Source organism: Trichosurus vulpecula, chromosome 2 (assembly GCF_011100635.1).
Source record: "Trichosurus vulpecula isolate mTriVul1 chromosome 2, mTriVul1.pri, whole genome shotgun sequence".
NCBI lineage: Eukaryota > Metazoa > Chordata > Mammalia > Diprotodontia > Phalangeridae > Trichosurus > Trichosurus vulpecula.
This window is the reverse complement of record NC_050574.1, coordinates 285,432,648-285,444,612: the sequence shown is the minus strand read 5'-3', so window position 1 is coordinate 285,444,612 and position 11,965 is coordinate 285,432,648. Positions and strand designations below refer to the sequence as shown.

Sequence of the window (11,965 nt, the reverse complement as noted above, 5' to 3'; positions counted from 1 at the left end):
AATGGAGCTGCCAAATAGCACCTAGTCCTACCCAGGTGCCAGAACAGGATTCTTCTATAATCTCTTTCTGACCAATTGTCTAACTCCTTTACCATCTCTTTCCAGAGAGCTCCTAAAACTGATGCTGCTGCTATTATCACAGATACCTCCAAGGCCCATAACTGGTGTTATCAACACATGAGCTCTAGGCTAGACCCTTTCCAGTGTCATAGATCTCTTCTTTTGACCTAAATTGTCTCAGGCTGGAAAAAAGTCTCACCTCTGCCTTTTGTTGACTATGCTACTCCAGAATTTGACATGGCACATTATTTTAAAGTTGTTGTAGGGAGGTGAATGTTGGGAAGGTTCAGCTGGAATACTACTTGAGCTCCACCATCTTGGCTCCTGCTCCCCAGTTTCCTTTTGCAGAAGCATTGTGGTTCTAGGGAAAGAATTTTAGGTTTGGAACTAGTGTCTCTGAGTTCAAATTCCAGCTCTGCTACTTACTATGTGAAATTACATGAGTCATTTCCCCTCTCCAAGCATCATTTTCTCAACTGTATGATGAGAGGGTTGAAGTCAAGTTTCCTTTTGGCTCTGAATCTATGATCATATGTTTATGATGATGATTTGATGAAAACCCATGCAGAGAAGTTTAAAACTGATGCAGTAATCAAACAAAACCATTTTGAATCGAAGGGAAAGTAGATGAAAATAGCACTTAGCTGAAAATTTGGTAACCTGGTCATCCTGGATGAATTTTTTCACCACTCTGGGTCTTGTTTTACTTATGCATAAAATTGAGTTAAATTAAATGATTTCAAAAGTCCTCCCCAGTCCTAAGATTCTGTGATGATCAAATGAGGTGATTAAAAATGGAGACAGTAGGCAAGATGGACTATGCGTTGACAGGCCAGTTGAAAAATCTAACAACTTGGGAAAATTTGTGAGCAAAGTTGGGCATTGAATGCAAATCTGGGTTACTATGGTAGCATTTTGATAGCGAAAACCATGCTTTGTTGGATCTCTGTGTGTTGGCCCAGCACATATATATGACTCTACAATCAGTCTACTGCTGGCCTGGCATGCATATATGACTCTACACTCTCAGTCTACTGCTCACTGCAGACACAGCCAAAGATGGATTACAAAAACAAAACAAAGGGAAAAAAGTCATTTGAACTTTTATTTTGTTGCAAAATTCCACATAACCCATTTGACTATTTTTTCCCTTTGAATTCAAGAAGCCGACTAATTCTTTTGACATCAACCACAAAGTATATTGAATCTTCAGGGCTTCAAGTATTCGTTAATATTAGTGTTAAGGTTGTTCAAGATGAAGGTGCCCTTTTGAGAGGATATGTTTCAACAGTAGGTTTGACAGGAGATTTTAAAACTGTAAGATTGAAACTTTATCCCTCAGAGTAAAACTCAGGCAGACAACTGGCCATACAGCTATTCATAAAGTCCCTCCGCTCAAATGATACTGATATTTGACCTTGACTCTGAACATTCCTGCAAAAAAAATCAATTTTCTATGTGAAAATATCAGGAATATTAGCTCCCTTTTATTATGTTTCTTATGGCTCTGTCTATAAACAGATTGACTTGACTATTTTCAATTAGTATCAACACAAACTTCGACAGTAGAATTCAGCCAAATTGCTAATTAATTTTATCTACACTTTGATAAATAGGTTTGTTTTTATTATCTTGGTAATCCATCCACACTATCCCACAACCCCTCTTTTTGCTCCCCAACACACCAGACAAGGCATCTTTGATCCTAAGATTTGACATGTGTGCCTAGATATAGGCACAGGATAAGAGAAACTTCATGGTAAAGAGATGCTTTTGATCCTTCTTGGAGAAAAGATGAAGTTCTGGTTGGCCTTTTCCCCTCTCCTGAAAAATCAAATATGATCAACAATCTCAAGCTCCCAATCTTCCTTATCTCATGTAAAATTGATTACAATATGTATGGGTTTGAAGCTTTCTAAGTCCACAAGAGATTTTCTTGACTTCCTTATGCTTAGATGTCTGCACAAAATTATTTGCTTCCCTAAAATGTAGCCCTATGACTGGTTCTCTCTCTCTCTCTCTCTCTCTCTCTCTCTCTCTCTCTCTCTCTCTCTCTCTCTCTCTCTCTCTTTCTCTCTCTCCCTCTTTGAGTTTGGAGTCAGAAAAAACTTTAAATCCTGCCTCCTCAGATAATTACTAGCTGTGTAACCATGCACAAACCACAACCTCCACCTGCTTTAGATTCCCTATCCATTAAATGGAGAAACTAGTACCTACTTCCCAGTGTTGTGGTGTGTATCAAATGAGATAATACCTGTAAAACATTTTGCAATCCTTAAAACACTATAATAAATGTTAACTCTTACTTGACAGGTGAGGATTTGAGCTATTACAATTATTAAGGCCTAAACATGGGCCTGGTAGGATGTAGCAATTTAAGTTGTACCAAATAGATGGGCAGTTTCGTGTGTAATCCTTTTTTATATTCTACTTTGTTATAGAAATACTTATTTTATTTCTTAAATTCAGGAAAAAATAAACATAAAAAGGGATGGGGAGGGTTAGCAGTAAAGGAGAGAATTTGGAATTCAAAGTTTAAAAAAATCAAATATTTTAAAATCTAATTGGGAGGGCAGAGCCAAGATGGTGGCTGGAAAGCAGGGATTTGTGTGAGCTCCCCACGACATCCCTCCAAAAACCTATACAAATGGCTCTGAACAAATTCTAGAACTGCAGAACCCAGAAAATAGCAGAGGGAAGCAGAGATCCAGCCCAGGACAGCCTGGATGGTTGGTGGATGAGGTCTACAGCGCACTGAGCGGAGGGGAGTGGAGCTCAGCATGGGGAGCAGCAGGACCAACCAGACAGGGAGCCAGGCGGAACAGGCCTTAGTGCCCTGAATCAGTGAGCTGTGGCAGTCACCAGACTTTTCAACCCACAAACACCAAAGACAACAGAGAAGGTTAGTGGGAAAAGATGCGGAGAACAGAGTTCGTGGTTCAGTCACTGACCCAGAGGCAGTGGGGGAGGTGCAGCCAAAGAACTACAGCTACAGTAACTTCTGGCCCCAGGCTCACCTGATGGGAGAAATTAAGTGGCAGATCAGAGCAGGAATGCAGAGCCTGCTTAAGATTTACATCAGGTTTCCGTTGGTGGTTCTTGAGGAAGGAGGAGTGCTGTGGTGGCAGAGCTGGCTGTATAGAAATAGCTCTGAAATCAACAGCACACACCCTCAAGCTTGGAACAAAGTACTTTTTGCTCTACAAGCAGTCATACCCTGATGAAAAACTCAAGGGTCAAGTAAGTCGGCAGGGAACATAGCCAGGCAATGAAAATGCACTCATATTCAGTCTCAGACTTTGGAATTCTTCTTTGGTGACAAAGAAGACCAAAACATACAGCCTAAAGAAGACAACAAAGTCAAGGAGCCTACATCAAAAGCCTCCAAGAAAAACATGAACTGGTCTCAGGCCATGGAAGAGCTCAAAAAGGATTTGGAAAAGCAAGTTAGAGAAGTAGAGGAAAAATTGGGATGAGAAATGAGAATGATGGAAGAAAACCATGAAAAACAAGTCAATGACTTACTAAAGGAGACCCAAAAAATACTGAAAAAAATATTGAAGAAAACAACACTTTAAAAAATAGACTAACTCAAATGGCAAGAGATCCAAAAAGCCAATGAAGAGAAGAATGCCTTGAAAGGCATAATTAGCCAAATGGAAAAGGAGGTCCAAAAGACCACTGAAGAAAATACTACCTTCAAAATGAGATTGGAGCAAGTGGAAGCTAGTGACTTTATGAGAAATCAAGATATTATAAAACAGAACCAAAGGAATGAAAAAGTGGAACACAATGTGAAATATCTCATAGGAAAAACCACTGACCTAGAAAATAGATCGAGGAGAGATAATTTAAAAATTATTGGACTACCTGAAAGCCTTGATCAAAAAAAGGGCCTAGATATCATCTTTCAAGAAATTATCAAGGAGAACTGCCCTGATATTCTAGAGACAGAGGGTAAAACAGAAATTGAAAAAATCCACAGATCACCTCCTCAAATACATCCCAAAAAGAAAACCCCTAGGAACATTGTCTCCAAATTCCAGAGCTCCCAGGTCAAGGAGAAAATACTGCAAGCAGCCAGAAAGAAACAATTTGAGTATTGTGGAAAAAAAATCAGGATAACACAGGATCTGGCAGCTTCCACATTATGGTACTGAAGGGCTTGGAATATGATATTCTGGAGGTCAATGGAGCTAGGATTAAAACCAAGAATCACCTACCCAGCAAAACTGAGTATCAGGCTCCAAGCAAAATATGGATTTTCAATAAAATAGAGGACTTTTAAGCTATCTCAGTGAAAAGACCAGAGCTAAATAGAAAATTTGACTTTCAAACACAAGATTCAAGAGAAGCATGAAAAGGTAAACAAGAAAGAGAAATCATAAGGAACTTACTAAAGTTGAATTGATTTGTTTACATTCCGACATGGAAAGATGATGTGTATGATTCATGAGACCTCAGTATCGGGGTAGCTGAGCGGAATACGCATATATATATATATATATATATATATATATATATATATATATATATATATATATATATGTGTGTGTGTGTGTGTGTGTGTGTGTGTGTGTGAGTGTGTGTGTGTGTACATATATATGTGTGTGTGTGTATTTATGTATATATGTATGTCTCTCTCTCTCTCTCTCTCTCTCTCTCTCTCTATATATATATATATATATATATATAGAGAGAGAGAGAGAGAGAGAGAGACAGAGGGCACAGGGTGAGTTGAATATGAAGGGATGATATCTAAAAAAATAAAATCAGATTAAGGGATGAGAGAGGAATATACTGAGGGAGGGAGAAAGGGAGAGATAGAATGGGATAAATTATCTTGCATAAAAGTGGCAAGAAAAAGCAGTTCTGTAGGAAGGGAAGAGGGGGCAGGTGAGGGGGAATGAGTGAATATTGCTCTCATAGCATTTGACCTGAGGAGGGAATACCATACATACTCAATTTGGTATCTTACCCCACAGGAAAGAAGGAGGAAGAAGATAAAAAAGGGGGGATGACAGAAGGGAGGGCAGATAGGGGGAGGAGGTAATCAAAAACAAACCCTTTCAAAAAGGGACACGGTCAAGGGAGAAAATTCAATGAAGGGGGATAGGTTAGGAAGGAACAAAACATAGTTAATCTTTCATAACATGAGTATTGTGTAAGGGTTTTACACAATGATACGCATGTGGCCTATGCTGAATTGCTTGCCTTCTTGGGGAGGGTGGGTGGGGAGGGAAGAGGGGAGAGAATTTGGAACTCAAAGTTTTAAAAACAGATGTACAAAAACAACAACAAAAAAAAAGTTTTTGCATGAAACTAGGAAATAAGATACACAGGCAATGTGGTATAGAAATTTATCTTGCCCTACAAGAGAAGAAGGGAAAGGGGGATGGGAGGGGAGTGGGGTAACAGATGGGAGGGCTGACTGGGGAATGGGGCAACCAGAGTATATGCCATCTTGGAGTGGGCGGGAAGGTAGAAATGGGGAGAAAATTTGTAATTCAAATTCTTGTGAAAATCAATGCTGAAAACTAAATATATTAAATATATTAAATAAATTAAATAAATAAATAATTAAAAAATGAAAAAAAATTTAAAAAAGAGGAATAAAAAAAGGAAAAAAAATCCAATTGGGAAATATTTAACAAAAGAAATAGAAATAAGAAAAGAGAGAGAGAGAGAGAGAGAGAGAGAGAGAGAGAGAGAGAGAGAGAGAGACTGTAAGGATGTTGCAGACATAGCATTGTATTAGTTCAAAAATATTTAGGGTTCAAACAAGTCTTAACAGGGTCATCATGTAGTCCAGTCCCCTCACTTTAAACATGAGGGAAACTGAGGCCCAAAGAAGTCACTTAGGTAGAAAGTTGCAGAGCCAAAATTTGAAGCACATTCAAAGTCTATCCTCTTTCTACTGCACAGGCCCTGTTTTTGTTATGGTTTGGGTTTTTGTTTATTTGTTTTGTTTTGTTTTTTGGTTTCACATTGAATTTTCTATGAGATTTGGACTTTTGGGAGCATGTTCTTATTCATCCTACTTCTCTCTGCCTGGGTTCTTGACACTGTTTTTAGTTCAGTGACTCCCGAATTGGCCTCTTTACAACAACGAAGTACCTTATTATCTGGAATACATCATGTTGTTCATAGCACAGTAAGTCTCTTGAGTAAGAAACATATACATAATAAATCCCTGCTTGCCATGTGTCTCCAGCATGATGAGCTTCCTGTTGCCCTCCCTTGTCCCAGGTTGTGCCACTTTCTACTAATCCTGATGAATAATACAGACATGAAATATCTATGAAAACAAAATTGATTATATTAAGTCAGATTTTCTGCTGCAGAGGATAGGCATAAGTGGGCAACAAATATTGATCACATACAAACTAATAAAAATTAGACTTATACATAATGTATGATCAGTACATGCACATATAATATAGACATATATATATATAAATATATGAAATATAATTATTTCAGTAGATCTCTTAAAACGGATAATTCATTTTTAAGAATCTATAATTTATGGCAAAGAAGCATTGTACATTTATAATGTATCATAAGTGGTAATGAACCCTATCTTCTTTTTTATCTTTCTTCCATTCTCTTTGCCAACCTTGCAAATTTGTTTCGTTTAAAAGGCATTTTGGTATAAAAGAAAGTGCTCTTCTGGTGCCTTTGCCAGTGTAATTAATGTCATTGTGCTACTTCCAAGCATTACCAAGTTCAAACTGATGGAGCTTATACCATGAAATCTGGAGTGTTTTTTGGCTTATCAGACGTTTATTAGTTAAAAAAATATAGGAACTACAAGTTTAAAAAAAATCCCCTATAGATTTATTTATTGAAGGATACTTAATTTATAAATGAAACTGTTAACCCTAAGAGTAGGAAATAAAAGAAAAGATGGAGGGATCAAAAATGGTTGGTAAATGTCTATTTATTTTTTTGCTCCCTGAAATATTTTTTCATCAGAATCAGAAACAGGTTCCATAACCTCAAAACCTGCTTCTTTCTGAGCTAAGAAACTGAAATTAATGTTGTCATTGTTGTAAAAGAAAACACAACTATGGGATTTGGTTTGTGTTTTGAAAATTTTTTTTCTGCTAGGCAAGAACCTGTAATACATTTTTTAAAGATCAAATTGTATGATTTTGATTGAATTTGTTTGAATAGATGAACACAGAGCCTTAAAAACTGAACACAAAAGGGCTGAGCCCCAAAGCAACCCCATTTCAATAACTCCTTGCTTATGCTGGTGCCCAGTCCCTGACCTGATCATATAACCATTGACACACATTTTCATAAATTTGCTGAATACTGTGTTGCTCTCCTTTGAAGTACACTTTCCATTACTGTTTAATATATGGATGCTTCCTGACTATCAGGTCTGATATACTTCCTTGACTCGCTTCTGATCCAGTCAGATTGGAGCTTCACCCTTACTATTCATACAACAGTGGGATTTATTCATATGAGTTTATCAGAAGCACAGAGCATTTTTTCCAACTGTTCTGACATGTGATAAATGACATTGTTAGTTACAAATATTTAAGGTTTAGACAAAGTTTTCTTCATAACAAACCTCTGGGAAGAACAGTAGAAGTACTATCAAAACCATTTTAGAGATGGAGAAAGTAACTTGCCCAATGGCATATACTAGCAAGTGCCTCCGGACTCCAAGATCATCCCTTTTCCAGGCATTTCTGACCCTGTCTCCTTACTTCTGCTTAGGATTTCCTGAGTTGGAATGGTCACACTCACCACCATCTTTGAGAAGCCATATTTCCTTTCAAGGCTTGAATCTCAAGAAATATCCTATACAAAGTCCTTCATCATTATCCCAACTGTCACTATTCTTTCTCCTATTATTTTGCTTTCATTTGGTATATTTATCTGTTTTACTTGTTCTTCTCTTGTCAAATGAGGGGTTCTTGAGCACTATTAACTTTTCGTCTTTGCTTAATGCTTGTAAGATTGAATAAATTGAAAACACCTTTGTCATGTCTTTTTCCATCATCCATCTTTCTAGTTATTTGTTCATTTACACTCTATGTTCTTAAACTGTGCATATGTTTATACACACACACACACACACACACACACACTCTTTCAAACCTGAGATTCAACACCATGCTTCACACATAGTAAGCACTGAGTAAATATTTATTTTTCCCATTAATTCAATCTTTTTATTAATATTTTCATTAATAAATGAAGGAAAAATGGCATATGGTACTAATTTAAGAATGAGGTAATAATAACATTAATAACTGACATTTATATGACATATTACAATTTGCAAAATTTCTAATATATTTCATTCAGAACAACTCATTGCATATGCATGATAACTCTTATTCTACTAACCTGAAATAACAGGAAACTTAGGCTGAGAGAGAATAAGATTTGCTCATGGTCTTGTAACTACTAATTGTCAGAGCTGGATTTTGAAGCTAGCTCTTCTTTACTTCATATGAAACACTCTATCCAATTATACCGTGCTGTCAAGATAGAGCTTACACACTCATGCAGACATACATGCATGCAGGCACAGAGTTTGCCCTGTTTTTCCCATAACAGTAATTCCTAGAACTTCTAGTCCCTAAGGAACTCTTGAAGGGTAGGGGAGGGAGGGGGAGGGGGAGGGAGAGGGGTGGGGAAGTGGAGGTGCCAGAGTAAAATCCCAGGGAGCAGCCACGGCCTTTCCCACCATCCCACCCCCACCGCCACCCCCACCTGTGGCCTGTCTTCAGGGGCCTGACAACTTCTGACAAGACTTTGTGAAGATAATCGGTTGAAATCCTTATTTTTCTAGAAAGCTGACCCAAGACAAGAATCTTCTTGTCAAAAAGGAAAGAGTCTGTACAAAATATAGTTTCACAATGTGAAGCAGGATGCCTGGAAACTTACAACAAAATTGGTCAATAGGTGCTGCCAAAGATTCATGAAGAAAAACACTATCGTTGTGCCTTGGTGGGGACTTGGAATATGTGGTACTGGGAGCAAGATTTGGCTGTCCAACTTGGGAAGTGTGGGGGAGGCTACCCAGCCGTCAATGTGGTCATGAGTAAGCTCAAAAAAATAAGGAATTTGTGGCCTTCCATAAGGAAAGAGGCAACATGCTGCTTTCTCAAAAGAATGAGTTCAGTTTCTAGAATGAAGTCATCCCCAGATCAGGGCCTAATATACATTAACTCATATCTTACCAACTTAGACCAAGAACAATGATTGAATGGGGCAAATACTGGGCTCCTTCAATTCATTTTAGGCAGGACAATGATGAAGCCGCTAGAAGGGTTTTCTCTCAGATTGGGCAGTTATATATGGCACATTATTTGGGGGGCTTACAAAGATCTGCATCCAGGGAGACACTCAGGATGCAGCATGGCTTAAACAGGGCTGGGAAGAATTGGTATTTTCTATAGTGCCCCTAATTCAGGAAATGGAGTTAAAAATCATGATACCACTGAAGATTTCACTCCTGAAGTAAAGTTGGAATTAATTGTTACGTGCCTATGTAGATTTAAGTGACAAGAATTTGTCTCACATTAATTTTGTGGTATACATTGTATATCATGGTGATAGAGAAACATTGAAATATAAAACTGCTGTATATAGCTTATTAGATAGACTTCTTTAAATTCTAAAAGTTCATATAAAAGTTAATTACAAAAGGAAAAAAAAAAGAAAATTGGCTCATTCTAACAGTGCTCAGTGGTCTTCTGTGAAATATCACTGTTTGGATCTGACTTACTGTTTCACGGATAACTCACAGGAGGCACTGGGAGTTTCGGACTCCAGCCTCTAACAGGTTCACTTTTGATCTGATCAGACAGGAAAACAGCTTCAAAGGGGTTAATAATAAGCTTTATTCTAGTCTAGTCTTCTCTAACACAGTATTGCTGATAAGGGAAGCACACCACAAACTCCTACAACATTTCCTAATCAAGCATTCCTTAATCACCCTTCTCTCAGGAGCCATTGAGAAGAAAATGGGGGTCAACTAACCCTACATCTTGATGGGCTAAATCGAGACAAGCACAGGTTGTGCTTCTCTACATCCCCTCAAGCCTTGATGAAGGCCGGTGAAGGCAAACTACAGATTCTCCATGCTTTCCTCCACTTACTGACCAATGCCCACCTGTTTTATTGGACACTGCACAAAGACGGCATCTTGCCAACATTAAGCTTACAAGTTAACTTTAGCAATATCATCATTCTGCACAAGCATAGTAAATATTAATTATGTCAGTCTCAGTAGGACTATGAGTCACTATGATTCTAAGAATTACTATCTAGGATCCTTGAGACTATTTTGGGAGTTATTATCTAACACCTGGAAACTAGACATTCCCATGGCCATGGATCCTGAGAAACTAAACTCTAAAAGGATAATAAAATCCTCCTTACTGACACTTATCTTACTTGAGCCCAGTGGGGAAAAGAGGAAACAGACTACAATTTGAATCATTTCTTAATAGGAACCCAATCATGAAACCAATTTACTAATATTTATTTATGATAAATCTATTGAAGAATTACAAGGTTCAAATTAATTTCCTTCCTGTTTCAGTAAGAGCTTTGGACTCTGGTCATTCACTCCTAATTGTAGTACTCTTATTCCAGGAGTTTTTTCTGATTATTGGACTAGAAACAAACCAGGAATGTGTGTACCCAGCACCTGGAAATTTTCTAATCTATTCTCTTCTATAATCAGTTGTGAATCCTAGGAGACTGTGATATGGGCTAATCTTGTAATAACTGATATGTACACCTGAGCAAGAATTCAGTTTTGATAAAGTGTTACAATGATATCTATATGAAAACAAAACAAAACACTTCATTGAACCTGTGCTTTGTACTGCATGATCTCTAGTTTTGAAATAAACACCTTGAAGAGCACTTTTAAAAAATATTTTTTTCTATAATGAAACACATAGCACTAGGAAAAGAGGTTTTATTTTAAGCAATCACATGTGACCTCAGATGTACTTTCTGAGTCAATATTTTAATAAGCATACAGCAGATATTTCTGAGTCCAGGTGAAGGTGGTACATGTTGAGATGCTAAGATTGGCATATAGCAGAGTACTCTGTCCAGGTCTGTCTGATTTCGTTTTTACATGTAGTGTGCTGGTTTTGTTTTTCTGTAATAATGTAGATGTCCTATTGAAATGAACATTTTATCTGGCCCAAAGTTTTAAAATTGCTATGTGAAATGCCGTGTATATGAATTTCTTCCCCAATGTCTAACTTGTACATGTCAATCAATGCATTTCTGCAAAAGCATATTAAAGTCAATAAAATCCTTTTAATTAAATAGAGAGAGAGTGTGTGTAGAAAGAGTAAAGGAAGCCTGGTATATCTGAAGAAGCCAACTATATATTCTCATTAAATCTGTGTTTTTGTGCATAGTAGCCAAGATGATACACCATTATGGTAATTTCTCTTTGAGTTTCTTAATTTCAGTTACTTGTTTGAGCTAATGTATTTTATATCCATTAAGATCTACATAATAGCATAGGTCCAAGTGACCATAACTTTAAAAATGTGTCAGGTGTCAAAACAGTGAAACTTCTGTCTACAAGAAGCATCGATTATGTTCTGGAGTCTATCAATTCTTTCATGTCCTTCTAGAAAATAGGTGGTAGCACTTGGAGGAAATGAAATTCATTATTCATTCAATAAATATTCATTGATTTACTATGTGTAATGGGTAGAACAAGAGACAATGGTAGATATGGAAACAGTATCTGTTTATGTGACTTGAATTTCCAGTGCTTTCATCTTAGTACAAACCATAACCACTTGCCTGAACTATTGTGAGAGCCTCTTAACAGGTGTTCCTGTTTCACTTGCTGTCCTCTCCAACCCATCCCTCATAATGTTGTTTAAACTTT

The 11,965-nt window shown here is 37.4% G+C and overlaps 1 pseudogene; it reads left to right on the top strand.

Annotated features, from left to right (window-relative positions):
* The first annotated feature begins 1,119 nt into the window (after positions 1 to 1,119).
* On the top strand, positions 1,120 to 9,556 carry LOC118837023 (annotated as a pseudogene).
* Positions 9,557 to 11,965: the final 2,409 nt, after the last annotated feature.